This window comes from Oculina patagonica, unplaced genomic scaffold (genome assembly GCF_052425735.1).
Source record: "Oculina patagonica isolate OP01 unplaced genomic scaffold, crgOcupat unplaced6, whole genome shotgun sequence".
In the NCBI taxonomy this organism is placed as follows: domain Eukaryota; kingdom Metazoa; phylum Cnidaria; class Anthozoa; order Scleractinia; family Oculinidae; genus Oculina; species Oculina patagonica.
Window position 1 is genome coordinate 86162 of NW_027558470.1, and position 6538 is coordinate 92699.

The 6538-nt window shown below is 38.6% G+C and overlaps 1 protein-coding gene across 1 annotated transcript in view; it reads right to left on the minus strand.

Annotated features, from left to right (window-relative positions):
* The window catches only part of LOC144640976 (uncharacterized), a 76216-nt gene extending 70299 nt beyond the window's left edge, over positions 1-5917 (minus strand). The window contains exon 1 of the mRNA XM_078500032.1: positions 5647-5917. The gene's annotated coding sequence lies outside the window, so the exon portion shown is untranslated. The remainder of the gene's footprint in view (positions 1-5646) is intronic.
* Positions 5918-6538: the final 621 nt, after the last annotated feature.

Here is a 6538-nt window from a genome sequence, read left to right on the forward strand (position 1 = left end):
TTTTTAATATTTCAAATATTTCGCGTTTTACGCCTTCTTACGTGACGAAGATCAGCAAATATTCTAATCGCCGACTTTACAATAGATTTTCTCAGCAACCAATAGGAATATCCAAAAAGCCTCACACACTTTTGTAGTCCATTACCTGCTGATTGACACTGTCCAGTTTGTTTGGTCGTACGTGCGAACATGAAAGCAGGTAATTTGATTTAGCAAACATCGTCAGTATTGCGGTTTAAGGCGATTGAGAGGAGATTATCATTATACTTAATCTTTAAAATAATTATTTTTTCAGATTCTACATTCTATTAGCTTAACAGTGATATATACTTTTCTAAGGTTTTGTAAAAAGAAACGCGCGTACGAACGATTTTCCGGAAGACACCCCTGAAGGTCTACAGTAACCTTAAAGCAAGTATTTCCTTTCCTTTTCTCAAATTGTGCGATTTTGTACGAATTATGGGATTTTTGATGAATTATGCGAAAATGTGCGATTTGAGGTTGATTGTGTGAAATCGCACCATCGCGTAAAATCAGAAGGCCTAAGGCAAATTTGAAGATAATTTTATCATCTCAAATATCATATCTTTTCTGCACCAAGGAAAAAGCAAAAACACTGTGCTGGCAGTGTTTGCGTCCGGATGGACGCAGCTGGAAATCAACCTTGCATCTTTAGCAAATTTTACGCGTTGTATACGCAGGACGCACAGGTAGATGGATCACTGAAAACTTAATCGAAATTTTCATCTTTATAGCTTGACTTTACATGTCGGAAATTTAATGAAAACTATGGTACATTTCATTCAGACATTCAAGCAAACACAACATTGAACGTGAAAATTTGCTTTTCGGAACCTTCATCATTTTCTTCCTGTTTGGACTTATCGTGACTTCAGCTGACGAATGAAACTTATCAAACTTCTCATTGTTAACATGTGTGTTTGCTTGTCTGAGTAAAACTTATCAGCACTCCAACCGCACTATCTAATTTCCGCCCAATAGTGCAGAAGTCTAGCGTGTTAGAAATCTACCGTGTTAGAAGTCTAGCATGTTAAGAAAACTACCGTGTTATAAAACAAAGCTCCACCGTGTTAGCCAAATTGCAAACAAAGGCCACAAGCACGTTTCTGGAAATCAATTGTTTTAATTCGCATAATCACACGATAAGCGTGTCGTGTTAAGGACCGTGCAAACATGTGGCTTCTGTGCCGTGCACGTGTGTTCACCTTATTCCCGTGGAGGGTCACATACATTCCACAAATTTTCACTAGGCAGTGTTCATTGCAGCCAAGATATTAAGAAAACAAAATCCGTAAAATTACAAAGCTTTGTATAGCCTGCAGGGCTCAAAATAATTTTTGGATACTGACCGGTCATGTTGACCGGCCAAATCAATTTTTGCTCGGTCATGTCTCGTTTTTGACCGGTCAAAATATTGAGTATTGACTTTGAAGCAATAGCCTATTCTGCCAAAAATTTTGGCTTTTCGCCTCATAAGGTAAAACACTCGCTGTTAAAGAGTACAAGGCTTAAGCTTAAATGTTTTGATCGCTAAAAGTGTCATTTTAAAAGAAAGAAATCGTTCCAGACTTCACTCAAACTTTGAAAATTGGGTGCTTGCAAACTCGTTGTTCATCGAGCTTCCTATAAGATGCCCTCCAGGGCTGGAAATAACGGCCGCATGATCGCCGGTCAAGATGTCCGGCCAAATAAATTTTAGCTCGGTCATACCTCATTTCTGGCCGGTCAAACACAACATGACGTTTTCTTCTAATCAAATACAATTGACCCCCCATCCCTAAAGTACTAGCCGACCTTTTTTCTAAAGCTGTTGGAAATGTTCTTATTCTTACTGCTTGTTTTATATTTTAATAGATGCAAAACGCAACATGAAATCTACATTTTTCATGAAAAAATTCCGGAGGTGATACTTGTGTCTAAAATTAGATTTTGCAAAAGTTCCAAAAAGGAGACCACAGATTTTGTTACTGTACAAATCATTGATAATCTAAAAAGGGCTTATAACCCATGGCCCCAAGCATTGAAAAGTAATGTCCCATTTGTTAAGTTTAGCGATTCAGACAAATACAAATTATGAGCCAGACGTGAGACACTTGCAAAATCACATCATTCGTTTCATGTTACAAAAAAACTTCGAAAAATAGAAATTAAATTACATTGTAGTCAGCAATTGACTTTTAAATTCAAGTGAAACAGTGTTTCATTCATGAAAATACAACTTGCTTTATAAAAGTTTTGTTTTCACCATTCATAAACATGAAAAACAAGACTGTAGAATCAAATTACATTTCACACGAAATTTGCATAAATTTGAACTTGCAAATAAAAGTAGTTGAGACATTAATTAAGAATGAAAACTCGCTCTAATAATTTTTGTGTTCTGATCTGATTGTTATTTTCTGTGTATTAACTATTTGAGAGCCGTTCTCATTCACGACAATAAAAGGCTTTTTCATTTTTTCATTCAACTGCTTGTAGTATTTATAGACATGAAATTATTCAATGTAAACAACTGGGTTCGTATTGCTACGTTCGCCGCACGTATTTACACTGCGAAAATGCCACAGCAAGTAACAGACTACAAAACGTGCAAAGATGTGAAATATTGTTTTAATTTTAACTTCTTTAAATTATATTTTTTTTATTTCTGGGATTTAGAGCTTTTTTAAATGCGGGAGGAAATGGAGAACTTGAAAATTACGGAATAAAGAGTATAAGACCGTCTAGACCGGATGTGTGAGAACGCCGATGTCTGTTTCAAATGCAACAGTTACAGATCATTTTAGGTCAAAGTTCCACAATTAAGCGATGTGCCTACGTATAGAAAACAACTGAACAGCATGAAAACTTTACTTTACTTCAATATAATTGAATGTGACCGGTCAACATGACCGGCAAGTGGAAAGTTTGACCGGTCAAATCCCCAATCAGACCGGACATTGTCCGTTGACCGGCCGTTATTTCCAGCCCTGCCCTCTTTTAAAATTTGTGACTGCAAGCTGCTATGATATTTCATGATTTTACTGTAAAATTTCTAGGAATACTGCGAATGAATTTTTTTTTGTGTGTTATTTATCTGAAAGCCGTGTATGTGACCGGTCAAAATGACCGCCGAACCAAAATTTTGTCCGGACAAATCGTCATTTTGGCCGGACATTGTCCGTTGACCGGCCGTTATTTTGAGCCCTGGCCTGAATTTCAGACATCCCTCTGTGCTCGCCTGCTTGCCAGAAGGGACGTCTGAACACATTTGAGCCTAATGCCGTCCGGTGACGTCACTACACTTTGGTTTTAATTCGTGCGGAAAAGTTTCTGTCGAGGCCATGAAATTGTGAAAGAAAAATCGCTTCAATAAAGGATTACAGGGTATAAAATTGTTTTAATAGTAAACTATTGAAAACTTGAGACAAATGAATGAGATTTTAATCGACTGCAGGCTATATTCTTTTACGGAACCGATTTAATCTGAACTGATTTGCTTTAAGCTTATCTAGCGATCAAAATATAATATGTTACGCAGCGAACAAATACAACACACTCGTGAGTACTTAAATGAATCAATTTAGACGGTTACTGAGGCATCAAGAAACGGAATTCAATACAAAAATATCCTACTTGACTGTGGGCACTGAGTTCAGAAATCACTGGCTCATCGAGGCTGCAGGACGGGCGTGTTTAAAACACGAAATGGCGAAACGGCGAAATGGCGAAATGATACTGAAGATAAAAGCCAAAGTTATACGATATAACCGTTGTACTGGAATTTTCATATGTTGCCGAATTCATCCTTGTAGTTAAGTCCCGAAAAATAAAAGAAACTGCAATCACAAATTCTCCGTCACGTAGACCCGTCACGAACCTATGGGTAATTTGGATTCCAGTCTCTCTCTGTTAACAGGGCGCTGTTTGATACTCCTAGGACATTCTTGATCGAGATCAGTGTCGGCATTTCGTTTAGACATCGGAAGAAAATGATTTGTTTTTCTCGTATTTGCCACCGAGTCTCGGCTATGAAGTAATGCTTTGAGCTCCAACATTCCAAAGAAATGGATTAACAAAACCAAACCTACTTTGCGATAAAGTTCATACACGATATCAGTGGCAAACGTTCTTTGCACAGAAACGGAGTAACGTTCGATGTCTATATCAGTCCTTCGATACAATATGTAAGCTCTGTAGTGCAGTGCAGATACTGATAGGCAACTTGGCAAGTACTAAATGAAAAAAATATCCTGGTGTGCTGCGACCTTTCAGCAATACGTTCAATTTGGCGTTGTGATAAGTGACAAGTATATTCATTATTGCCCTGGGCCAGAACATTGAAATGTTCCCTTGAAATAATTCAGTCTAGACATGTAAACAGAACTACCTTGAAGTTCAAAAGGAAACCAAACTATATTATTTACGTGTATTTATCTTAACATTTTGCCATTTCGCCATTTCGCCGTTTCGCCATTTCGCCATTTCGTGTTTTAAACACGCCCTGACGGGTCTACGTGACGGAGAATTTGTGATTGCAGTTTCTTTTATTTTTCGGGACTTAACTACAAGGATGAATTCGGCAACATATGAAAATTCCAGTACAACGGTTATATCGTATAACTTTGGCTTTTATCTTCAGTATCATTTCGCCATTTTGCCGTTTCGCCATTTCGCCATTTCGCCATTTCGCCGTTTCGCCATTTCGTGTTTTAAACACGCTCCTGCAGGACATAAGCGTCGAGCGGCTTTGTTGACAAAACAAGAATACATATATAAATTTGGCAAAACACTGCATGTCGAAGCGACGAATGCCGCCATTTTAAAACCTACCGATTTCCATTACTATTCTTCATCCGTAGGTAAACTAATAAAGTAATAAACTCAAGGTAAATGACTAATAAATTCATTTCTGGGAAGGTGAACTCCTTCGAACTCTTTCCGAACGTTTTCAAATTACAATCCTCGCGCGGTAAAATTCAGTCATAATTTCACATAATTATGCAAATAATTTTTAAATCACTACCCGGTTTTCGGGTAGTGACGTCACCGGACAGCATTAGGCTCAAATGTGTTCAGACGTCCCTTCTGGCAAGCAGGCGAGCTTAGAGGGATGTCTGAAATTCAGGCTAAGCTTTGTATGGGTCCGCCATATTTGGTGTTCCACTTTGGGATGCCAATATGGCGGCCAAAACTGTCCATGAAATGAAAGAATACTTTAGTTATCATTTTTACCTTAGCATATCTGAAAAGCATTTAAAAGGTGTGGCACTGATGTCTAGAATACACTAAAAGAACAGCTTTGTGGGTTCAATGGTATTGAATGTAGAATATTGATGATATCACATTTAATCAAATATAACATAAGTTTATCTGTCAATACTCACTCGCGTAGGCTCGCCAACAAATCAAACTTGTGGAAAATTATGTAACAAGTTAGAAATAAAGGTCAGTAAAGTTGTGGCTTTCGTGATTGTTGCTCATTTTCGAGCAGCAAACAGAAGTTTCAAGACTACATGTACAAACTAACCCATGGTCGAAAATGTGGTCCAAAACATGATGATTACATGATCTGGACACCGCAGGAAGTAAAACATGAGCACTGCTGTGCAATCAAATATACATAAAAAAAGTCTGCATACAAACCTAGTGGCCCATCAGCAGGCCGGAGCTTATCCCGGTTTCCGTAGCATGAAGCGACTAGGGGTGTTTCAGCGGTCATCTTTCTATGATTCGTCCCGAGAAGACTCCAAACAGTAACCAACACTTTCGTTTGCCTCCCATCCCACCGTTTCTTCGTTTTCTTCAGCAATCGAACATTCCAACTGAACACATACACTTCTCCCACAAGCTTTTGTGGTCCTTATGCAATTTATGCAAGCGGACGACAAGCGGACGGGAAACGTGCGAAACGGAAGACGCCGGACGCCTGTGCGCATGCGACATGAACGAATCTACCACGGGCTCAATGGGGTTACATTATGATAATGTATGCATTTAAAATTCGATGCGTACGTCTGTTGTGCGACGTCTATAAAACTACCAAGACGGATACTACAACTATAAAAACACTTAAGCTTTTCCAGGCTTCCTGCTGGAATTCTTGCAGTTCTTCTTATTGTTATATTTACGGTTGGGGTTTGACTTCTATGTGCATACGGTATGCTATACATGTCATTTCAATGATTTCTTAAGAAGGGGTGTCGAATGGTAAATGCGAGACTTTGCGAGACGGCGAGACTGATATCTTTTCTGCGAGCCCGAGACCATTTTAGCCTTGCAAAAGAAATCGAGACTCCGAGAAGGGGTCAAAGAAAAATTCGAGACGACGAGACCCCTGAAATTTGGCTAAAATTTTGCGAGACACAAATTTTTTGAAGGACCATTCACCACCACTTTAAGAAGTAAACTCGAGAAAAAAAATCCATTTTAGCTCGGTAATTTTTGTTAGCTCTGTAAAAAATAAGCTTAAACCCCCCGGTAGCGACTCGATCGATCGACGTAAATAATAACCAGTTTCCCAGTGACACAATATCGA